Here is a 26,383-nt window from a genome sequence, read left to right on the forward strand (position 1 = left end):
TGAAGATATTGCAATAAAATGTATGGCATGATCACAAATGGTGCACAGTAATATAGCAAAGAAAAACGAAATATGTTGCAAATACAATTCTCAGAAAAAAGGCATGTCATTTAGTTGTTAGCCTTCTAGAAGCAGGTAATTTTAGGGTATAAATCTATAAATCAATAAAAAGGATAATTATGCAAACTTGTTGCAGACTTAGAAAAATTCTTAGAAGAACACGCTCTGCCATAATTTTGGTTTCAAGAGTTGAAGGATAATAAATATATGTTTACATTTAAATTTTTTTAAGGAATATTTTTTGAGGCAGTAACAGACCTACAATCATGGATTTTTTAAGAATATTTTTCAGAAAAATAAGCGTAGATTTTTTAGAATATTTTTGAGGCGGCATCACACCTTTTTTAATTGTGGATTTTTAAACAATATTTTTGAGGAAGTATCAGACCTTTAATCGAGGATTTTTAAAGAATATTCTTGAAGAAGTGTCAGAACTTCAATCGTGGATTTTTTAAAGAATATTTTTGAGGAAGTGTCTGTCCTTTAATTTTGGATTTTCTAAAGAATATTTTTAAGGAAGTGTCATACCTTTAATCGTGGATTTTTTAAAGAATATTTTTGAGGAAGTGTCAGACCTTTAATAGTGGATTTTTTTAAGAATATTTTCTAGGAAGTTTTAGACCTTTAATCGTGGATTTTTTAAGAAAATTTTTGAGGAAGTGTCGGACCTTTAATTGTAGATTTTTTGAAGAATATTTTAAAGGAAGTGTCAGACCTTTAATCGTGGATTTTTTAAAGAATATTTTTGAGGTAGTGTCAGACCTTTAATCGTGGCCTTTTTAAAGAATATTTTGAGGAAGTGTCAGATTTTTAATCGTTGATTTTTTAAAGAATATTTTTGAGAAAGTGTCAGACCTTTAATGGTAAACTTTTTAAAGAATATTTTTGAGGAAGTGTCAGAGCTTTAATCGTGGATTTTTTAAAGAATATTTTTGAGGAAGTATCAGACCTTTAATCGTGGATTTTTTAAAGAATATTTTTGAGGAAGTATCTGATTTTTAATCGTGGATTTTTAAAGATTATGTTGTAGGTGGTATTGGATCTATTAGCATACATTTTTAAAGAATTATTTTTGTGGCAATGAATTTTTAAAGAAATGTTTTTAAGCAGTGTGAGACCTACAAATTTGAATTTTTAAAGAATATTTTTGGATTCAGTATCAGACCTACAATTTTGAATTTTTAAAGAATATTTACTTGATGCTGTATCAGAACTACACTCGTGAAGTTAAAAAAATCGTTTTTGAGGCAGTATCAGACCAACAATTGTGGTTTTTTAAAGAATATTTTTGTGGCAATATCAGACTTACAACTTGGATTTTTGAAGAATATTTTTGGAGGCAGTATCAGACCAACAATAGTGAATTTCTAAAGAATATTTTTGACGCAGTATTAGACTTACAATCGTGGATTTTTTTAAAATATTTCTTGAGTTAGTATCAGATCAGTATTCGACCTACAATCGTGGATTTTTTAAAGAATATTTTTTGAGGCAGTATTAGACTAACAGTCGTGAATTTTTATAGAATATTTTTGAGGCAGTATTAGACCCACAATCGTGGATTTTTTAAAGAATATTTTTGAGGCAGTATCAGACTTACAATCGTGGATTTTTTAAAGAATATTTTTTTGAAGCTGTATCAGACCTATAATCGTGGATTTTTAAAGAATATTTTTTGAAGCGGTATCAGACCTATAATCGTGGATTTGTAAAGAATATTTTTTTGAAGCTGTATCAGACCTTTAATCGTGGATTTGTAAGGAATATTTTTTTGAAGCTGTATCAGACCTATCATCGTGGATTTTTAAAGAATATTTTTTTGAAGCTGTATCAGACCTATCATCGTGGATTTTTAAAGAATATTTTTTTGAAGCTGTATCAGACCTATCATCGTGGATTTTTAAAGAATATTTTTTTGAAGCTGTATCAGACCTATCATCGTGGATTTTTAAAGAATATTTTTTTGAAGCTGTATCAGACCTATCATCGTGGATTTTTAAAGAATATTTTTTTGAAGCTGTATCAGACCTATCATCGTGGATTTTTAAAGAATATTTTTTTTTTTTAAATCTGTATCAGACCTATCATCGTGGATTTTTAAAGAATATTTTTTTGAAGCTGTATCAGACCTATAATCGTGGAATTTAAAGAATATTTTTTTGAAGCTGTATCAGACCTATAATCGTGGGTTTTTAAAGGATAATTTTTTGAAACTGTATCAAACCTATAATCGTGGATTTTTAATGAATATTTTTGAAGCTGTATCAGACCTATAATAGTGGATTTTTAAAGAATATTTTTTTGAAGCTGTATCAGACCTATAATCGTGGATTTTTAAAGAATATTTTTTGAAGCTGTATCAAACCTATAATCGTGGGGTTTTTAAAGAATATTTTTCGGTGCAGTATCGGACCTATAATCGTGGATTTTTTAATGAATATTTTTTGAGCCAGTATCATACCTAATCGTGGACTACTATTAATGAGTAAGGTAGACATTAGTAGACTGGGGGGCATCCTTAAAGGACACCTTGGTCTTCAAGCGCATCGGCACAAAATAGGTTGTGCAGATATTAACGAATGCAGGGCCTGTGGAGGGAACGACAAAATGTTATTTTTGCCACAATCCAGCTTTCGCTAACCTCGTAAACCATACCCACAACCAACGTGGGGCCACAAATGGGACACTAATGTGTTGGACTTTTGTGGAGGAGTTACATGAACGAATGGACTGACATACTTTATCTTTGAACATGCTTTAAGCTTGGCAGTCATTCCTTTCGATAGTTATCGTGTCCAGGTGTCCATATGAATTTTGAGATCTGTTAAGGCAAATTAATTTAAAATCTTAAGGGATTTTTATAATTGGCACAACGTTTCTAAAATAAAAAAATAATATTAAATTTTAGATCTAACATCTTCTAAAGCAAATGCATAATGGAGGGCAAGACATGCCAAATCTGGCTTAAATGTGTGTCCATTCAGACAAGTGACGATTTCATCACACCTATTCTCAACCTAACCTAACACATTTAAGTCTTTGCAGCTTTATTACCAATAGAACAATTTTCCATTTCGATATATTCATTTATAAAGCCTCACAAGAAGATCATTTAATTTTTGGGGTTATATAGACCCCCAAGCTGTGGACGAACTTACTCTTCATTTTCAAATATGTATTTCACCCAAACATTTAGCAGTGAGCTGAAAATAGGTAATAATGATCTTTAATACTTGAAATTAGCCTATCTATAGCTAAAATCCAAGTGGGTAGTTTTAGGGGATTATGCTAACTTCTTTCCCAATAATAAAATATAAGTGGGTAGTTGTAGGGCATTTTTCCAATACTAAATAACATTTCAAAGTCATTATGAAATTTCCTACAAATGAATCAATGTGTGGGATGAACTGATTTTAAAGGCGTTTTTATTACATCTTACTTAACAAATTCCAGATTAGACCCGAAGCATACATTTCTTCATTTAATTAGGACTTTAAGAGTTACACCTGTAATATATGTAAGTTATAAAAGGTTTCCTACACAAAAAATTACAACTGCAATTAACATACAACCTACGTTAAAAAAAGGGAATGACAACGGTCAGTTTGGTCTGTGTGGGCTGTGTTAGTGGTCACTTGGTAAAGTGAAAGTTTATATGAGATTCTTTGTTGAGTCTTTAGCGAAGGTCTCTGCTTGCTCAATGACATTTATAAATGTTATGTGTGTTTTTAAAAGAATCTAACAAGAAAGTGAAAACAACCGGGGGATTCTTTGGAAGGTAGTGCAATATGAGGAACTAAAATGTATGTTCATGTTTAAAAAGCAAAGAGCTGTAAATATATCGACTGAAGATGTGTGGCAATATTGAAAAAATTGCTTTATATCCATCAAATAGCGAGACCAAACAATAAGTGAAATATTTACCTTAAAATCCAAACCTTAATGTGTTTAAAGTTAAGTTAAGTTTATTGAGACTTATAATGCCAACTTATAATGCCAAAATTTTACATAAAAAATAACAAACGAGAGGATAACTTAAAACTATAAAGTATTGTTTTAATTTTAATAAATTGCGTATGTAAAAAAGGTGACATAATAACAACGATGTAATTATATACTACGGATGACAATAATAAAGCAGTAATATACTTGCTCCCGGCATATGTATTGACTAGTAGAGCGTTGTCTACGGTTAGAGTTCTTAAAACTAAATGTGTTTTTATAATTCAGAACAAGGTTTGTCGTTGATGCTGCCCTTACCATTTTGTCATTTGTTTGACAACTCCAAAGATAACCCATGGTGGCTAGGGTTTGTGTCAAGATTTATTACGTGACCCATTATTTATATTTTGACCCAAGCCTTTCCTTTTGATATATTTATAAACCTTCCAGCAATTTTTCCTTTTTTCACTGTTCAGTTTGCTAACCACCACCACCAAATTACCGTTATGTGTATCATCAATTTCAAGTTTGTGGCTTGAGTCTTTTGTTTTGCAATCACATTCCAAACGATTACGATGTAACGCTCATTTCTTTTTATATTTTCCCTCTCTTTGTTTTTTCTTTTCATAATCATAATTTTTCCTTTTAGTTTAACAACCCACACACAGTGCAAAGGAAAGAAAATAACAAAGTAAATTAAATAAAATTTTGTTTTCTGCAATTCACAATGTAAATTAAGCAACAACAGAGGCCAAACAAACAAAAAAATCACACAAATGGAGAAGAGTAAAAGATATGAAAACACAAAAAAAAAAAACGCAAACCTCATCATCCAAAACAATTACCCTAATAGACTCAAGTGAAAGTTTTGCACCTTTGGCGAAATACTACACAAAAATAGTTATAAAAACAAAAAAACTGACAATAAAAGTAGCCGCAAAGACTTGGCAATTTATTAGCTGTTTTATTTACCTCAAATCTTTTTCGCCACTTCAATGAATGAAGTAAACAACAAATAAGATAAAAACAAAATACTGCAAAGCATATTTTGTTGGTATATATTTTTTTGATGGAAGTATTTTAGGACTTTTTTATTTAAGCGGTATGTGGATGCATCCTATTTTAGGCATACACAAATTGAGACATTTTAAAAAATAAACAATAAAAAAATAATTCCCTTTACAAATAACATGTTCCGAATTCAATAATGAGTTTTTTAATATTCCTTGAAGTCAAACTATTTCGAAGAACATTTTTTAGGTAATAAACTTATAACTATATAGTGTCTAAGTTTATCAAATATGTTATCATATATTTTTGCATAGTGCCAGTGTGGCCGCCTTCCAGGTAGTGTATCGATATTCCTGTAAGTAAAACGATTGATTTACAGCATATTATATATACATATGTACCTCTCAGTGTCGTGTTGAATACATATGCTGAATACTATGTAAAACTTATCCACAACTGGCCCCTACGTTATCAGAGGTACAGACCGAAAGACCCGGGCCCCAAACGAAATGGTAATTTTTAGGTATTTTTTGTATATTTTCCAGTCCAAAGTCTAAATTCTGTCCATTGTCCCCACTGTTTGATTTGAGGAAAACATTATCTTCTTCAATATGGGACATTCGAGGAGGAAACTGTTTTCCTGCCATGGAAAGAAATGTGTCGGCGTATTTAAATAAAGATTAACATCCTACCGACTGACCATTAATTTTTACTGAAACGATGATCCAAGACTCTCAAGTCTTGATTTAAGGAAAAATTGTGTTTTTTATTATTACTTGCTTATATATTTTTTATTTTATTTTATGTTATTTTACTTTATTTTATTTTATTTTATTTTATTTTATTTTATTTTATTTTATTTTATTTTTTGGAAGAGACAAATAATTTAGAAAGAGTGGTCTTTAAGGTCTATCTCTATTGCCTATTTTGACCCCCTCTTGTTCACATTTGATTCCGACCATGAAGCATATTATAAAATTCGACCAAGCTGAACTATAAGTCATTTAGTTCAGACCACATGAATAAATAGTTAAAAAATGAAAGGAATATACAATAAAACACTTAAATTATGTAAATATTTTTATTAAAAATAAAAAAAACTTTTAAGTGGCTCATTTCAACCTTTTAAAATACTTAAAGTAGCATAAATGTGAATATGTTGCAATATGGAAGATGAATAACAATAACAGTTAACATTGCCCACTTTATGTTTCTCCTTTTTTCTATTATTTATTATTTTATGTCTTTATTTTTGTTATCTTGCTGCTGCTTCATTTGTACATTTGTGATTCATTTAGTGTGAGTGTTGTGAGTGTTAAAGTGTGTCAGGAGTTCATGTGTGCCGAAGACGACAGCTAATGTATTGCTTCAGCTACCATTTCACTTCTTCACTTTGCACATACTCAACAAACATCGCATTTCTTGTGCATACATTTAACCCACACTTTTAGTTGAGAGGAGTTAATGAATGTCAGAAGAGAGTCATTAAATGGCTCAGTTAAATGGCCTAACATTGTGCAAAGTGATGTGGTGTAACCTAAAGGCTAAATGGTTGTTGTAGCCTCCACAAATTTCCAAGTTTTGATTAGTGAACCTCCAGATATGTTAAATTACTTTTGTTTCACGCCAAAGAAAAATAATAAAAAATAAAAAATTTTAATTTGAACAAAATTTGAAAATATTTAAAATTTTCACTCCACTTTCCACATCAATTCCTAATACGCGATGCAAAACCTTTTTCATATCTCTATAATTGGCATAATCGGATTGGGCTAAACTCAAAATATTTAAAATCAATAATTGCACTAACTATAAAAATAATTGTATTGAAAGGACGAAAGTAAGCAACGACTGTAACAACCTATATAACATATGAGGCGCTCAGCGTCAAAACGGCCTAACCCACATGATCAAAAAATTAAAGTGACTATGAAGTTCTAATCGGAAACTTTTGAAATGAATACTAAAAAATTCCCTATTGCACTATATAACACTAGGTTATACTACCTCCTAAAATAATGCATTATGGATTTTTTAGGATTTATTTCAAAGGTTCCGCTTTGATCTTTAAAGTCAATCTGATTTTTTGAACATGTGGGTTAGGCCGTTTTGGCAATGAGAGCCTCATATAAAACAACTTTAGGACCTCAGATAGAAAGAAAGAGATCTGGGTAATTCTCAAGCTTTGCTCTTACGACATTTGTTACAAACCAGAATACACAACTTGATAACTATCCAAGACTCATCACTTATATGCACACCAAAGGGTATTGTCAGGAGACGTCGCACAGTGGTTCCGGAATCGATTTTCCTGGCCAAAACCCCAAATTTTTGTCGTAACCGATTGTTAATTTCTATATGGGATTCGATAGTAAACATAATAACACTAAAGAGAGCAAAAACTTAGGTCAAAATATTAAAAGGTATGGAGGTGGTTTTTTTTACAAAAAAAACTTCAATTTTTTAGCAATTTTGGAGATACCTAAATTTTGCAAGTTTCTGGAGAAATAAATAGCTGTTTATCGGAAACTATAACAGATATTGTTCATTGTTTTTTTATTTTTTCCGTAGCGTTTATACGAAATAAGCTATTTTAATTTTCCTCAGGTATTAAATTTTAGTGAAATTCAAATTTTAGTGGACTAGAACTTTTAGGGAACAGCTTGGAACAAAGTTCTGTTTTCACAGAATGATGCTTGAAAGTGTTCTCTTTCCGCCCATATATCATTTTTAACCGTCCCGTTCCGTCCTTTTAACATTTTTTTTTATTTTTTTTTAAATTACATGGGTAAAATGTTTGATTTTTCCATACCGTTTCCCATATTAATTTCTTATATCTTTTTTACACAAATAGACATTTTTTTAATATGTGAGTTTTTATAAGAGTTATATGAGTTTTATGAAAACCCAAGGAGCATTTTTTAATTTTGATAAAAAAAATTAATTTTTTGCATTTTCATGGTTTGTTGAAGATATGAAAAACTCAAGAACACAAATATTTTGATGCAAAATATTAAAAAAACTCAAATTTTCAACTTTGACCTTGAATCCTCTACAACGTCGGAAAGCTGATTATGTTATCTGTTATCTCTATTCCTTCAAATATTACAGAGTTTTGACCAGGAAAAAACGATTCAGAACCACTTATTTTTGCCACTTTTGAGAGTGAGATTTTGTCTCACCGGAGCGTACAGAGTGCAAGGCTGGTGTGTTATCATTGCACCACGGTGGAACCCGTTTGTTCTACGCCTGCAAATAAAACATATCCAAATCTGAAAACCCTCAAAAATATTCTGTTGGTTCTATTGGGTTTTTATTGTAAAAATTTTAGCAAATTCGTTTAGCTAAAAACTTGAAAATATCTGAAATCGGCCGGTACTGTTATATGTATGTATGCCCACAATATTTGATGGAAAGGTTTTTAACCACTGGGAACCATAAATGCCAAAGGACATCAACTCTTTCCCGAAAATGTATATAAACACTAAAAAAATTGAGATGCCTATGTTGGCAATTATTGTTTGAGAAGTTTTGTGACCATTGGGAACTTCAACTGTTAAATTTCAGGTAGTTCGATCAGAAAAGGAAGCTAAAACCCTCAAAATAAGATATTTTGTGGCCTCTGGGAACCTCAAACGTCAAATTACAGGTAGTTCGATAAAAATGTTGCTAAAACCCTCAAAATACCGAAAATCGGGAGGAACCGTTATATGGGGTCTATACCAAAACATGGACCTATGTGGACAATTTTAAGGTGAAGATATTTTGGGACCTCTGGGAACCTCAAACGTCATATTACAGGTAGTTCGATAAAAAAATGTTGCTAAAACCATTAAAATACCCAAAATCGGGAGGTACCGTTATAAGGGGTCTATACCGATAAAAATGTTGCTAAAACCCTCAAAATACTGAAAAGCGGTAGGTACCGTTATAAGGGGGCTATACCGAGACGTGGACCTATTTTGACAATTTTGGGTAGAAGAGTCAAATTACAGCAAAGTTTGGACCAAAAATGCTGCAAAAATCCTCAAAATATTTAAAATCTGGAGGTACAGTATATGGGGGTTGCCAGTTTTTGGTTGTTGTTGTTGTATCAGCATTTAAACCTACGTAGAAGCATAGGTTTAATGCTGGGTTGGCAGCCACTGGCCGAAACACTATGATTACGGGTCAATCCGGTGCGAAAGAACCCGCTGCCTTGGGATTGCCAGTTTTTGGTAGAGTAGTTTTGTGACAACTGACGTTACGTCAAATGTCAAAATTACAGCTTACCAAAAAATGCTGCTAAAATCCGCAAAATATCTTAAATACGAAGGAACCCTCATATAGGAGCCATACCAAAACGTGGACCGATAAATTTCATCTTCGAACTTGATCTTCCAATGGAAAAAAAACATCCGGGTGCAGAAATACAGCTTTTTACCTCAATTATTGGGGACTCTGGAGAGATTACAACATACGGATATGGCTCAGAATTTTACCCTCGCCAATGATTATTTCGATGAGTTACAAACAGAAAAACGGTCTTAATTTAAACTACATATTTTGGTGGAGGGTTTAAATTTTAACGATTGTGGGTCCGGAGTGTTTACAACAGACGGATGTGGCTCGAAACTTTACCCTCGGCAATGATCGATAAGTTACAAACAGAAAAACGATCTTAATTTAACCTGTATACTTTGGTGGAGGGTATAAATTTTAATGTTTGTGGGTTAGGTCCGCGAACGAATCTTAACTTGACAAAATATTACGACTTGCAAAGTATGGACAAAATCTGTTGATCCCTTCGACAGTCAAAGGGAGATGACTACATCGACTCCAAATTGTTTGGAATACTTGATCAGATCAAATTTTATATACCCTCGTTAATCTGAAGGCTGCGGTACAAGTCCTTGAATATATATTTTTTATAATTTTAAGTGTACCGTTGGGGTTTGAAGAAAAACATGTCCTAGAAAAAATATTATTTAATATATAACGCCTGTAGGACCAGTGCACTCAATGAAATATTGCTTAAACAGATTCGGGTGTGTATATCTTGTATATTATCCACGTTGGCTTCAGGAGAGTTGTGACATTTTCGGACTAATTCCTGGCAGAGCTACTTATCTCCAATGCCTTTTTGTGCGTGGTTTAAAAAAATATATTATATAAAATATTCATTCTGTGTCAGTGTACCTTCGCCAGGGCCGATATTAGTGATGCTACATAAAGATCGCCCAAGAGGAAGTTGAAAAAATATTCTTTAAAAATCCATATCTGTTAATCTTTTGACGCCTACACAATATTCTTTAATATTCTTCTGAATCATCAAAGAATTTAAAAAAATGGTTTGCACATTTTTTAGCAGTATATTCTGAGCCAGTCCTTATATTTCCATTACCACATTTGATTCAACTGATCGACATATTTATGGCCTGTTTCACTAAGACGATTCGAATACAAATTCGTTCGACTTACTACCGAACTTCAGTTTTTTTGAAAAATATTTGATTCATTGTGTTTTCAATCAAATAATTTTTTTCTACAACAATAGAAGTTTGGAAGCAATTCGAACGAATTTGAATTCGAGTCGTCGTAGAGAAACAGACCATTAATTAATTCGTACCTCTTCTTCACAGAAATGAAGTTTCCAACTCTTGTAAAATTACCGCATTGACTCGTGACTTTTATTCCTTCCCTCCCTATTGAAATTACATTATCTTGTAAATTCTCTCCCTTCCAAATCCCAATTCCCCAAAATATTCACTCCTAATTCATGGTCCATCACGTTAGCGGGCTTAAATAGGCTGGTAGCCTATTTAAAAATACAACATTTTGTTTGTCATATGTAATTCTGTATTTCTTTACATGTCTGCCATTTGCAAAAAAACACGTGTAGTAATTTTCATCATACACTGAACGTCATTATGAATCATTGATATTTTTCAAGGTCCATGGAAAAGTCTAAAATATTCCAAGTTTCTTAAAGAGAACATGTGCCAAGTATTACCAAGTAAATCTTGTCTAACCATAAGAGAATAAATGCAAGAACAAAACCAACAACAGCAAAACTTAAATTAAAAATTCAACTTAACATTGAATTTGGCGCAAAACAACGCAAAAATAACGCCCACATGTCAACACTTCTAAAAAGGTGTTGCTGAGCTTATGTTGCTACTCTTTTTTACACAATTTGAAAATAGAAAAATACAACAAAAATGTACAAAAAGCTGATCTCATTCAACAATATACAAGAAATAATAAAAAGTCAATTAATGAAAGACTTTAAAAAGAAAAGAAAAAAAAAGACACATTGATTTTATGTTAATAAAAAAGTCAACACAAAATTGGTATGCAGTGGGCGTAATAAATGTTGAACAAACAAATTAAAACGAAACAACTACATAATATTTGTGAAGAGTTTACTGCTTTGGATATCTATGCTTTTTTGGAAGAGCTTTGGTTTTTCTTGTAGGCTTTAAAAATTGAATTAAAGTGGGTGTTTTATGGATGGTCTGATTTTGTGATGACTAAGTTAAGGCTGTAACGCGATTTGGGTCTAAAAATGAATTCCCTTTACATGATGACGGTAATCAAGGTGTAACAATATTTACACATCTCCTATAAGATTTAAAAGAACCTGTTGTCGACTTTCACTTGCAAAAGTGTGTGGGGGTTGATGATCCTCCTACGAACAGGTTAAATACCAAAGTTTAAACAAAAAGCTATACGAAGAGACAAAGAAAAACATTTGCTTTTATGATTTTCATAAACATTATGTTTGACAGACTCATTCTAGGCCCCCTGATGGGACCCCCCAAATTGATGTAGGGTATCACATCGCCACGGCTTAACTCTCTGGCACCACCCACTACGTGCTAGTGTCACAATCTGGCATTCATTTAAATAATTTCAATAAATATGTGACATTTGTTTTGCATCTTAAAGGCCATTTCACGATTGATTGATATGTGTTTTTTTTTTGTTGGCCAATCTACAATTTCTGCTTCAACAGTTACATAGAAGATTTTCTATTTTATTATATAGCTGACATCATAAATCTGCCCTTGCCGCAATTGTGGCACCAAACAACAACAACGGCAACAGCTTATCATTGCAGCTACTCATCTTGAATTTATAAAATCTGTTGTTACTGCTGTGTTGTTTTAATATGACGTTATTGTTAAGCTTGTTTCATTGCGTTTGCAACTTTTTTCACATAGCATTGATTGTGATGATGATGATGGGGATTTTGTGTGATTAAGAGTTAAATATGAAAGCAACGAAAATAATTATGGCAAATATTTCACACCAAATACATTGGAGTTTTTTTTTTTCATTTTTGAGAGAGTCGTCACATATAAGGTGAGAGAAAAACTAGTGGAAAAAATCACATTACAAAGGTTATTGTCTGATGTTTGGATTGGATAATAATAGCTAGGTAATGGGTCACTGACAGATTTAATAATGGGATTTTGAATTTGAAATTTTGTTTTCCTTTATTACAGGCGATTTTTTATTAGCCATTATTGCTGGTTGCTTAGTTCGAAACACATAAAATCATATTAGATCGACAAGATTTGCTTGTGAAAATAGTTTTGTAATTTCAATTATAATTAATTGATGAAAAATCTCTGTTTAATACATAATTACAAACAAATAATTTAATTTATTTTTAAGCAGCTTTGATGGGCATTTAAAAGTTTGTGAATAATGATTGAGTGTATTTGGATAAGTATTTACATTTTATTCCATTACTGGGTTAAGGCAATATATTATATTTTTATTTGCATTCTAATGAAAGGTATATTACAAAACGTGTTTGAATTGAGCTTTTTTATGTGAACTTTTTATTGAAGAAGATTTAAGTTAATTGTAAATTCAAAAACCTGTCTGTACAAAGTAAAATTGGTATTTTAACGGTCTTTGCCGTCTTTTTTTATTTTTGCTTGTCATTTAAATTATTCATCAGCACATATTGACAGTACATATGAAATTAATTACTCTGGATTTTTGCTTTGAAATTAAAACAAAAAAAATATTTTTGAAACACAAAGGAAGATTGTTTTTTATTTTAAATATTTTAAAAGCCTTTTATTTTTATGATTCTAGCAAACGTGATTTGGTTCAAAATCTGATAATATTCAAATGTAGGGAACAGGAGTCACCGTGGTGTAATGGTATACATGCTTATCAGGCTCACAGCACACAAAACGCCCCGGTTCGATTGCCTTCGGAGATGTTTGTCAAAAATACATGAATGCATGAATTAAGGAATCCGTAGCAGTGAAAAATTGTGGTAATTATTTTCGAAAAAGCGTGCATGTGGAACATAAACATATGTATGTATATTGCCCAACTTGAAAATATTAAGATTACGAAGATTTTCCACAGCTAATGTTCAGAGTTTTATTGTTAGTTCTATTGTTCTACTGATAAACGTAGTATGACACCACTAATAGCCCATATTTTTAGAGGAATATATCTGGGCTCTCAGATATATTTCGAAAAATATCATTGTGTTTAGAAATATTTTTTTAAAGACTTTCTGATGTCTTGGGTATTTGAGAATGTTTTAAGCCTCTCGGAAATTGTTGATATCACTGTGCGCGATATGAAAGTGCATTCTACTAAACATATTTCAAACAATGTTCGCACAGGCATGATTCTCATATTTGGGATTTCAATGCATGGTTGATAAATGTATCAAATTGTTGTTGAAAATAAGATGTTCTTAAGAGTTGAGTATTTCCAACGATAACATTAAGAAAAATTTAAAAGTTTAGAAGATACGCTGTGAAATATGTATATACAAATTATAGAATTTGTAGATTTTTTATAAAATTTGAGGCAATAACTGCAGTTTTTCGAGGTCATTATTTCACCAAATATTTTCTTCTAGCTCTTTTCTATAAGTTCGCTGAAGAGGTCAAAACAAGATTCGTATTGGTTTTAGAGATATAGCACCGATTTGCCATAAAAAGTCAATATTTAACCATGCTTAGATGAGGCCACAAAATCCGAACCCGATCAATGAAAACACAAGCCAATAGCTCTCTACTTTCATAAAATGCTCGGCAGAAGTTGTTTGCACGCGATTAGCTCAAACATTTTGCACAGTGTATTAGAAAAAAAATATATATTTCAATAAGGACTTTCTGATATCATGGGTATTTAAGAATATTTCTTCGGAAATCGTGGATATTTGAAAAAAATACTTTTTAAAGTTAAGAATATTTCAATAAGGACTTTCTGATAAATACTTTTTGATGTCTTGGGTATTGGAGAATATTTTCTAAAGCCTCTCATTGTGGATATTTGAACAAAATATTTTTTAAAGTAGAAAATATTTCAAAAGTAGTTCCCAAGGCCTTCTGACTTCGCCGATTTAAAAAATAAAAGAAATAAATCGCAAAGCATTTTAGTAATCGTGAACATTAAAAAATTATTTTCTTCGGTCTTTTTGATGTCGAGGATATTGTTAAAATATTTTCTAAAGCCATTCAGAATATTTTAAGAATATTCTTAAGTCCTTTTATAAATTGTGGACATTTAAAAAAATATATTTTCTATTTTTCATTTTAGAAGAAATCTTTTTTAAGACTTTTCGGACATTGCGAAAATGTCAGAATATTTTGTAAGACCTTTCAGAAATCGTTGATATTTTATGAATATTTTCTAAGGAAATTTTAAGAATATATAAGAAATTTTTTGAGGTCCTTTAGAAATTGTGGAAATTAAAAAATATATATTTTCTAAATTATTTTAGAAGTAGGGGATACTTTACGATTACCGCTCAGACGTCGCGCATATTTTAAGAATATTTTGTAAGGACTTTCAGAAATTGTGGGCATTTCAAGAACACTTTCTAAGGCGGATATCTCACAAGTATGTCTCAAGTCATTGCGGATGTATCGGATACTTTAAACATATTTGTAATCATGAATATTATAAATCTATATTCTTCGACATTCGCGGGTCTTGGATATATTAAAAATATTTTATCATGAGTATTTTTATTTTTTTTTTTTAACAAAAACTCTAAAAATAACGTTTTCGGACTTAAATGTCCAACCAATAATAATGCCAATGAATCAGTAAATACCAATCATGTTCCCGATCGGAAACCCGAAATTTATAAATATCACAAGTTATTAACTTAAATCTGAATCCGACGAAATCTGTTATTGTTTCCAACAGCTTAGTCACAAAGCTGATGGTAAAAATAGAAAATTTTGTCACATGTGTATTCTTTTCATACTGATATGACCAGACATATACCAATCATGTTCCCAATCGAAACCTATAAATATCACAACTTATAATGTAAATCTGAATCTGACGAAATCAGTTATTTATTCCAACAACTTTGTCACAAAGCTGATGGTAAAAATGGCAGATTTTGTCACATGTGTATTCTTTTCACATTGGTATGACCAGACATTTCCCGTATAAAAATAATATTTTCAATACTCTGCTAAACAATAATTGTTGACCTCAAATATTCGTAGACCGAATCCATTTCCCTAAAATAGAGATAAATTAGCCATTTCAGCTGGTCATACAGTCTGGTATGGTACATACGATAAATATGGAAGGGTGCAATCTTTCGAATTTGGTGCAACCTTTCTATACGTAATAAAAGCATTAAATTTAAATCAAGTTTGAAGTTGGCATCTGCCCTTAAAAAAGTTAAAAATGTTTATCTTTAAATCAATATTAGTGGGGGCTTGCTTGGCTGTTTTGAAATTTTTATGGTAGCTATTTCTAATTGAACTGATGCAATTTTTTCTTAAGGAAGGTCATATTTTTCGAAATAAGGGTCCAGCATGTTTTGAAACCACCCATTTTACTAACAACCTACGGAAAAAATTAAATACATTCACTTTTCAACAGAGTTGGCTTTTGTGGACTATAGGATAGGGAACCTAAAAAATTCAATATAAGTAATTTAATCACAATGTACAAATATTTTGTAATTTCTGCTAACAACAGAAAAGAGAGTGGTCACCTATATTGAAGATAAAACGTGACTTTGGTTTTGATGCACCTTTCCTGAGAATTTCAGACCGTTTAAACTTTTAAAAAATTGAGCATGGATAAAACTATAGAAATCTTCTACATGAGTTTGACAGATTATTTTGGCAGTTTTCATTATCTCTCCATACAACAAAACCTCAGCAAATATTCATCACATTGGAAGGAGCAACAAGAAGAAACGAGAAGAAACGAGAAATTATTCAAAGGCAGCGCAAAAAAAGCGTTTGTCGTGAAGAAAATACATTTCTGTGGCCAAGTATCCGCGTAAATGTACAAAACACATTTGCATTTGAAAAACGATAAGTTCTAGGACAGAGAACGTAATTTGGTGACTATGTGGGTTCGAGTCCTTGGCTTTCCTTTTTCACTTGCAAATAATTTCCGATCATCAAGCTTAACTCTAAACGAGAAAATTAATAAAAAAATCATTAAAAATGATCTTCGCCCTTACAGGCAAAATTTAAATTTAGTTATGTTTTAATTTAATTTAGTTATGTTTTTAAGCAGGAAATCGTGAAAAAAATATTTCTAAAATTTATAGAAATCGTAAAAAATTTTTTAAAATGTATGACCATTTTCGAATCGTCGTCGAAAATGGTAGAAATATTGAACGAATAGTGCAAGACAAAAAATGTGGTTGGTTCATTTATGATCTAAAAAGCAGGACAAACTAAAAAGAAACAAAATATATGCCTTATAAGATTCTCAAACGGTAATCTTCAAACTTCACCATAAAAATATTTTTATGAAAAATGAGATCATTTTCAAAACCTTAGATTTGATCCTTTAGATATTCTAATGAGATATTGTAAACCTTTACCACATGAATAATTTTATAATAAATAGACAATTTGAAAAAAGCAAAATATTTGTTTAAATTATATTTTCAAATCTGTTCAATTTGAAATAAAAGATTTCGGACAATCTCCTTCTGATTTTATAAAAATTAATATTGTTTGAATAAGAGGTTCAGTAGCTACACGCTCGCTTAGAATTTTACAGGAACAGTCATAGATTAAATCGAGGAGAAACAAATCACAAATATTTTTTCCACGAAATTTTATACATTCCACTGAAGTGTCTGAAAAAACTACATTATGGAATATTTTTATGAAAAATTTGATCATTTTTAAACCCTTAGATTTGATCCTTTTAAATATTCTAACGAGATATTGTTAACCTTCCCCATAGAATACTTTTATAAGAAATATACTATTTGAAAAAAGGAAAATATTTGTTTAAATAATATTTTCAAATCTGTTAAATTTGAAGAAAAATATTTCGAACAATGCCCTACTGATTTTTTAAATATCAACATTTTTTTTAATAAAAGGTTCAGTAGCTACACACTCGATATCTTTCACTAGGAATTTTATAGGAACAGGCATGGATTAAATCTAGGAGAAAAAAATCAAAAATATTTTTTCCTCATTATGGAATATTTTTATGAAAAATTTGATAATTTAAAAAACTTTAGATTTGTTCTAAATCTTCTATGAGATATCGTAAAAAAAGGAAAATATTTTAAAAAGGAATAAATAATATTTTCAAATCTGTTAAATTTGATGTAAAAAATTTCGAAGAATGCCCTCCTGACATTATAAAAATCAATATTTTTGAATAAGAGGTTCAGTAGATACTCATTCGGTATCTTTCGCTTAGAATTTTATAGGCATAGATTTAATCTAGGAGAAAAATATTATAATAAATATTAAATAAATATTTTTTCCACGAAATTTGATATATTCCAATAAAGTGTCTGAAAAAAAACTACATTATGGGCTCGAATACTTGAAATAAAATCCAAGTCTACTTTTCCTTTGTACTACTATCCAGAACTTGAGGTTTTTATACAGCTTTCTGTTATTTCGTCATTAGTTTCCCAAAGTTTCTTTTATGTTCCAGAACACAAGAATTAAAAATTGAAAACATTCCTACTAGTCTCCAATCTAGTTAATGGATTACATTTTTCATGAAACCATTATTAAAGTTTTAGATTTATTTATTTTTTTCCAATTTTAAATTATTTTTATATTTGTTATATTTATTTATCATTTATATCATTTTATCTTTCGAATTAAACTTTTTAATGATCGAATGTTGAAAATGAAAATCTATTCTTTTTCTTTATAAAACGGAATTTGTGTCACTCATTTCCACATAGAAATTTCTAAAAAACTCCATTGTGGTCTAAACATACTTGATAGAAGACAATAAACGTTTTTCAAGTCCTTTTTTCTTTCATATAAGGTTCCAAAATTTAAAGGTTTAGTAGTTCGTTAGTAGTTTCTTGAAGATTCTGTGCGGACATTTGTCACTAAACAATTATTGAGGTTTTGAATTTATTTAAATTTGTTTCCAATCAGGACGATGATCATTTTAAATGAATTTAATTTTTATACTTATTTTAGTTTTTATATTATTTATACTCATCTTTCGGGTTGAGTTTAATAATAGTCAGAGGTCGCAAATATAAAAAATCTTTTCCTTTAATAGGAAATACATTCCACTCTTTGTCACAAGAAGTGGAATTTAGTTTCATGGAATTTTTGTTCTTTTCCAGGTTTTTCTTTCTGTAAGCAGATGTTTTAAAGAAAATATATTAAGTTTATTCAAATGATTGTGTTGGCATTTTTTCGAACTTGCTGTTTTTTCTTTTCTTTACATTGTAAGAATTTATTCTTGATTTTTCTGAATTTTTTTCTTCAGTGAAATGTTCGTTTCTGATAATAATTTCACAACCTTTGAAGAGTGATGTGTAAAATGTTTGTTTCTTTCGTTTTATTTTTAATATGGTGTGATTCAAATTTAAACTGCATTGTGAATATATATTGTTGCTAATTTTTTAAACTGCCTGTTTAAGTTTATTTATTGTGATGAAAAACAAAAGACTTAAGCAACAAGCACATTTTGATTGGCGAAACAAGATTACGTTAAAGGTAGATTTTTTATACCCCAATGGAAATCCCTAATCACACAATTTGTTAAAATTTAAATATTCTATAACGAGTTGGTATTATTTTTAAATTTGTTTCAAAAATTTACATAACGACAATTTTAAAAACTTTTTTGCATTTTTATTTGTTTAATGTTTGTTCCTTCAAAAAGCGCACTCAGTATTTTTTTTTTCGAACGTTATAAAATGCATTTCTTGTAATTAATTTAAAAATGTTTATCTCTATAATGTTACACAAATGCATATTTTTGACATCAGTTTTTACATTTTATTGTATTTAATTTTTATAATAAAAATTATTTTTTTCTTTATTTCACATTAGTTTTTAAATTAATGTCCACATTCAAATATATTTAATTTTTTATATAATACATTTTTTTTGTAATGCTCACCATTTTTTATTAACGAAAATAATCCAAAATTAGTACATGCTTTATTTGCCAGCTTGAAGAGCAGCCCAGATACCAATAGCGGAGAAAGAAAATCCACAACAAATTCCTTTGCTCGTCGTTTCTTCTTTCAGCCAGCCAAATAGTGTTTCTTGTATTTTCTTGGTGTTTTTCTTTTTGGCTCTGGCTTCACACAACAAACACTTTATATTTTTTCTCTTGGGAAAAATAAAAAATCACTTATCTGCCACTTTTTTCTAGGTTTAAAAAATAATTTTCTGTTGCTGTTATGAAATTACTTTTTTTCAACTATAAGAAAAATAGAAAATAAAATAAATATTTATTTATCTTCCAACGCTTTGCCACAAGGCAAACTTTCACTTGGAAATAAGCGACGAAAAAAATATTTTTTAAGCTCACACACTATATTTTTGGGAATATTTTAAGCGACTACTACTTCTTGTTATTTTCAAATAAGCCAAATTTTGTTTTCAAGTTAAAAATTCTTAGGCTTTATATTAAAATTTTTTATTATCACAATTTGAGATCCGTCTCAAATTTGCTGTTATGTATTTTTTTCTATTCAAGCAAATGGTGTTTGATCTTAAGACACTAGTGTTATTGGAAAGAAAACCATCAAAGATTTTGCTTTCCAGAAAATCCAACCGTACCGCTCGAGCGCTAAAAACAAACTGAACGTTGGCCAGCAATGTTGGTAACAACCAACCATTTGGTTGGTATCAAACCGTTAACAGTCTCAGAGAGTGGCCAACAGGTGTGTCGGTGTGCAGTGCATTGGTAATGGTAATGTTAAGTTAACATTAAAATGTTGGCTTAAAACCAAATGTTTGCTACTCTCTTTAAGGTCGTCGTCAATGGCTTAAAAATAAGCAAAATATTATTGATGATCATCAAGCTAATGGTTTGTTGGCTGGCTGCATGGCTATGATGACTTTGAGTATTTGGTTTGTTTGTGCGGCCCACTCAATTATTTAAAGCCACTTTTGTTAGCATGGCTTAAATTCCTAAATGGGATTTACTCTCTGAGGCGGCATCTTTTGTCTATTTCATCTCTCGGGCTTCTTTTTCATTCAGGCAGATGTTCGCTGTGGAACATGTTCAAGAGCAGTCTCAACAACAACATCCCAATCATCATAGTCATCTTAGCAATTTTTTGAGAAATCCTAAAATACAAAAAATCTTCGTTTGTCTTGTTGTTGTTGTTTTAGACGATTGTTTCTTGTTTTGGCTGAATGTTAAGAAGTTGTTAGAAATTAACGACTAACAACATTGTCGCTCCTTGCCAGTCGGTGTTTTGTTTCTGTAGCTTTTTTCTTGTTGCCGTTTTTTTTCTTCTTTTGATTTGCGATCTATCGTAACAGGTTGTAGATGTTTGTGTGCGTGTGTGTGGTTTAGACTTAGATGGTTGTGTGTCTTTGAAATCTCATCCATTAATTCAAGTTTATTGACGCAATTTAAGGCGGTTATGTGGCGGCGATGGTGGTGGCAACGACATACTTTAAGCCAGTTTCAGTACCTGTACGTTGTATCTGGCGTACTGGTGCGGAAAAGTAGTGTATCATTTTTTGTTGTTATATGCAACGCCTACAAGCCTACCGCTACCGCCTACATTGCATTTCAGTGATAATTCATTAAAGTTTTGTGTTGCTTTCAAAGAATTGCTATTGACATGATTGGCATTGTTGTTGTTACTGGCTGTTGTTGCCTTTGATGATGGTAATGATAATAATGTCGTCGTCGTTGTTATTTCTTCTTTTCTGGAAGAGTCACCACACTTTCGCTAATAAACGCCTGAATGATGAAGATGACATGCCTGAAAAACACCTAATTTTCGTGTTGAGGTGTCTGAAGTTTATTTTTTTTGTGTGTTATATTTTTGCGTGGGGGTTATTGAACGTTGTAACTGCATTATGTGTACATTTTGTTGGTAAATTTGTAAATTTAACTTTGATAATTTAAAATGAAAATCAAAAGACTTAAGCAACAAGCACGAGCTAGATGACGAAACAAGGTTAAGTTAAATGTCAGTTTCTAATACTCAATTGGTAATCCGTAATAAAACAATTTGTCGAAATGACCATATGCGGATTACCACACCTTATCATTGAAAAATAACAGTGACTTAAGCTACCACACGTATGACGCATAATGGAATAATTAATCAAAATGTGTGCGAATGGCTCTTAACTATTATCTCAGAAGAATTAGATTTTCTTATCAGTAATCATTGATGAATGGTAAGAGTAATATATATGTATAAGTGAGGTATTTAATTGGTGGGTGTTGATGGATATTAGTCCAAGTAATTCTTAGTTTCGTATTATTTTTGCCCCTTTCGATTACCAATAGTGAAACGTATTCATAGTAACGCTGTAACGTAATAAATGGAGCCAACGAAGAGATGGATAATGTTGACGACAGTGAAAATCAAGACTCAAGACAATACCTTAAGAAATTCATGCGATAAAAATTTCAAACCGATCTAAGAGCAAACCTCAAAACTGCATCTCAGCGCAAATTTAAGACATTTGTAGGGGACCAAACATTGGTTTCTTTTTATTGGCTGCTATATGGGTTTTCTGAATTTTATGGACCCTTATCTGGCGATATATGACTTGTTGAATAACATGCATTATGGCGATGCTGTCGAATGCATCATCATAAGGGTAATCGCCTAAACAGACTGAAATAATGACAGCATCTTTGAGGCACGATGCTAACGGGAAAACAAGTCATGTCTGGGGTTTGTCCGTGTTACTATTTTGCACAAATCATATCTTCCGTCCAACGACTATTTCTATAGAAAAAGTGAAAATCGGTCCAGATTTAAATATAGCTCCCATATATATTAACATCCGATATGAGGTAAATAATGCACTAAGTGCACTATATGTCCGATAAAGCTGTAAATTGATACTTGCACCCAGAACTAGCCCAGAATGCTAGTCCCATATATATCATTCAATTTTTTATTTCTACATAAATTATTCCAATTTTACTTGAAAACAAAAAAGAACGGCGTAAAGTTCGGCCGGGTCTAACTATTTATACCCTCCACCGTGAACTGTATTGAAGTACGTAGAAACAATTAGTTTCCTTTCGTTTATTTATGTACTAAGCTCTCCCTCTTATTCTTTCCAGGAGAAGAATATCTTAACTTTAAAAATAGTTCATATGGGGCGTCATCCTTGTATTTTCCAAAACATGGATCAATATTTACAGTTTTTCGAATTAAAGCTTTTTTGTAATAAATTGCAGCAATCTCGGTTCGAAAAATTGACAAAAAAGATACATAAAATTGGGGTATACCGGCTAGACTTAAACCTGGATATATGTATATGGATAGTTTTTTTGCGAGTAAAGTTTCTATCTTCTGGGAACACAAAATGTCAATTACAACCAATTCGGTAGTCCCCTCATATGGGGGCTATACCTAAACCCAAATTGTTTCATTTTTTGCATGGAATGTTTTGTACCGAAAACTAAATACCAAATTTAAGTTATTCCAAAATACCGTTTTATGGGGTCTATATGAAAAATTAGAGCAACACCTACAAATTTCAGGTGGAAAGTTTTATACCTCCTACGAAGACTAAATACCAAATTTCTTCCATTTCGTTGGTATAATGAGGCTACAACCTTCAAGATACTGAAAATCAGGAGCTACCGTTCTATGGGCTATATGAAAGCGTGGACCTATCATGACAAATTTCAGGTGGAAAGTTTTATACCCCCAACGAAGATCAAAATATTAAATTTCAGTCATTATGGTGGGATAATTAGGCCACAACCTTCAAAATACCGAAAATCGGGAGGTACCGTTCTATGGGGCTCTATCAAGGCGTGGACCTATAACGAAAAATTGTATACCCCAACGAAGACTAAATACCAAATTTCATCTATTTCGGTGGGATAACGAGGCCACAACCTGGAAAATATCGAAAATCAGGAGGTTTCGTTCTATAGCGGCGTGGATCTATAATGACAAATTCGAGGTGAAAAGTTTTATACCCCCAACGAAAACTAAATACCAAATTTCAGCTTTTTCGTTGGGTTAATGAGGCCACAATCTGCAAAATACCGAAAATCAGGAGGTTCCGTTTCTACTGGGGCGATATGAAGGTTTGGACCAATAACGACAAATTTCAGGTGGAAAGTTGTATTCCTCCAACGAAGACTAAATACCAAAATACAGCTTTGTCGTTGGGATAATAAGGCCACAACCTTCAAAGTGCCGAAATCTGGAGAAAACATTCTGTTGGGTTTTGAGCAACTTTTGGCCTTTGTTTTCCCTATGTGGGGTGTGACAACCCGTATATGACACCACTTCTAAAGAAGTTTTACATTGCAGAAACATGGCTAGCCAATATTACCCCGAGAGGTTAAATCGTTGTTAAAATATTGGATTGGCTGAGACTCTACCTTAGGTATGCAGAGTGTAGGACGATCGAAGCGTTAAAATCAGAGAATTTAATTAATTTAATTTAATTTGACTTTGTTGCTAACACACCCTTAACAATACTAGAACAATTAAGAAAGTATCAATCAGCTATGCTGACGGAGATATACCCTCAACCTCTTCAAACACAACGATTATGTCAAATCATTGACATACAGTGCACAATTTGTAGTATAGACTTAGTCTGGAAAAAGTTGTACAGTTATAATGGAGGCCGTGAAAACAACCTTCTGCAAAAAATTTCAAATAGGTTGGAGACGAATCCTAATGCTGCACTTTTCCAAAATGTCGTGTGGGATGTACCCGAAGGACGGGACTAATATAATCCATATTCCAACCTGATACATTACTGGATGAAATAATACGATGTGCAAAGTTTGAACCCTGCGAAAGTTATCCTGCGGATTTGAAGTCTTAGTTGGTGCCGTCAAGCTTTCTTGGAGCTATTAGGCCATTATTACAGGAAGTATGGACCTGCCGTAGAAACAAAATTGTACCGTCATAAAGAGGGCCGCAAGGACAACATAAAAAAATTTCAAGACAATTCGTGAGGAGCTCTCAAATATCACTTTTTCCGAATTTTTTTGTGGGAGGTACTCGATAGAGTGGACCGATATAGTCCATATTTGAACCTGATCTATATTTAGTTGAGTTGCTTTGCATTTTCTATTCTCGCTCACGTAACTGTCCGTGAATAAAACAAACAAAAGAACAAATTGTCTGAAACAGATATTTCGGGTCCAAAACCATTATTTCGATGAGGCACATTTTTGGTCGTACATTAACGATTTTTGTTGTATGAATTGAGAAAAAAGTCCCGTTCTCGAATCTGGTCGAGATACTAATTTTATTTATTGCGGCCATTATTTCGATGAGGCACATTTTTGGTCGAATCAAGGTGTATATCAGGAAAAATCAAAACTTTTATACCCTACACCACTATGTGGGGAGGGTATTAAAAGTTGGTTTGGCCAAAAAGTGTGTAACGCTTCAAAATAATGGTCGTAGACCCATACTTATATATACCAAAACAACTGTATCGACGAACTGAGTCGATCTGAGAGAGGAGCAAATATCTCAGCGTCTATAAGGGGTATGTATACTAGGGCTATAACCAAAAAAATACCACCACATAGCCGTGTAGAGCATGAAAAACTATTATGAAATACGGTGTCAATTTTTCTCTACCGCGAAAAAGTTTCCGCACCAAATGCATTGAAGTTCTGTAATGCATTTTTTAATTTTATCTGTCATAACAACATATTTGCTTTTCATTATAATTTTTATTTTTTTGTAATCTAATTTAAAATCATTATCAAAGCGTTCTGGACCAATTTCTTCTCAAATCGCGCCATTTCGGACCACATTAGGATTTTTTGACACTATTGCAATTTTTGGTTTTTCTTTATAAACTCGTGAATTTTATGTTTATATTTTTTTAACCTATCGGACCAGGGAATATGGGGTCATTTGAAACGAATTCGCGAAAGTTACAGGCAGTTTTTGTTGACTTTGCTTGTGAGAATCGTATTTGTTTTCTACAAAAGTACAACACCAGTACCATCTGGGGAATTTTGTCCTAATAATGAAAACGCGTTTCTAAGACCGATTCTGTGAAAAAAGTTCCCGCACCGGCCGTGATTACTAAAACCCTTTTGATATTTTTTCTACTTAAAATTTTAAATTTGCTTTGTTTGAATAAATATTTATAGAAAAAAAATACAATTCTCACAGGCAAAGTCAACAAAAACAGCCTGTAACTTTCGCGAATTAGTTGCAAATGGCTCCATATTCTCTTGTCCGATAGGTTAAAAAAATATAAACATAAAATTCACGAGTTTATAAAGAAAAACCAAAAATTGCAATAGTGTCAAAAAATCCTAATATGGTCCGAAATGGCGCGATTTGAGAAGAAATTGGTCCAGAACGCTTTGATAATGATTTTAAATTAGATTACAAAAAAATAAAAATTTTAATGAAAAGTAAATATGTTGTTATGACAGATAAAATTAAAAAATGCATTACAGAACTTCAATGCATTTGGTGCGGAAACTTTTTTCGCGGTAGAGAAAAATTGACACCGTATTTCATAATAGTTTTTCATGCTCTACACGGCTATGTGGTGGTATTTTTGATATTTGCAAAAAAGTACAAAAAGTTATATCCCTAATGTATACCTGACAATGAAAGTAGAAAATATCAACTATCTAACGATGTAAAGTAGCTTGTCGCAGGTGGTCAAACAACGAAAATATCACAATAGTTGCTTTTCATTTCACAACAGTCGGCAAAACATCCCATTTTCCATTTTTTTTTTTTGAAATCACGCTACAGGTCGAAATTTTTATGGGACCGTCATGGAATTTTTGGAGGTTATTGGGGGTCCCAGAAAAAGAAGCCTATTGAGTTTGGTGATGGTCGGATAATGTTCAGGGGTCGGAATGGGCAAAAAAGTAAAATCAACGTTTTATTCTTATGCAAATATTTCCGCTTCTATTATACTCCGCTTCTAGTATTCTCCGT

General features: G+C 31.6%; 1 protein-coding gene across 1 annotated transcript in view; it reads right to left on the bottom strand.

Annotated features, from left to right (window-relative positions):
* Positions 1 to 26,383, bottom strand: part of dpy (fibrillin-like protein dumpy) — a 310,858-nt gene that overhangs the window by 249,389 nt on the left and 35,086 nt on the right. Inside the window, exon 2 of the mRNA XM_073969448.1 lies at positions 19,384 to 19,689. The gene's annotated coding sequence lies outside the window, so the exon portion shown is untranslated. The remainder of the gene's footprint in view (positions 1 to 19,383; positions 19,690 to 26,383) is intronic.

Source organism: Musca autumnalis, unplaced genomic scaffold, assembly GCF_047663935.1.
Source record: "Musca autumnalis isolate F117 unplaced genomic scaffold, ASM4766393v1 scaffold_2, whole genome shotgun sequence".
Classification (NCBI taxonomy): Eukaryota; Metazoa; Arthropoda; class Insecta; order Diptera; family Muscidae; genus Musca; species Musca autumnalis.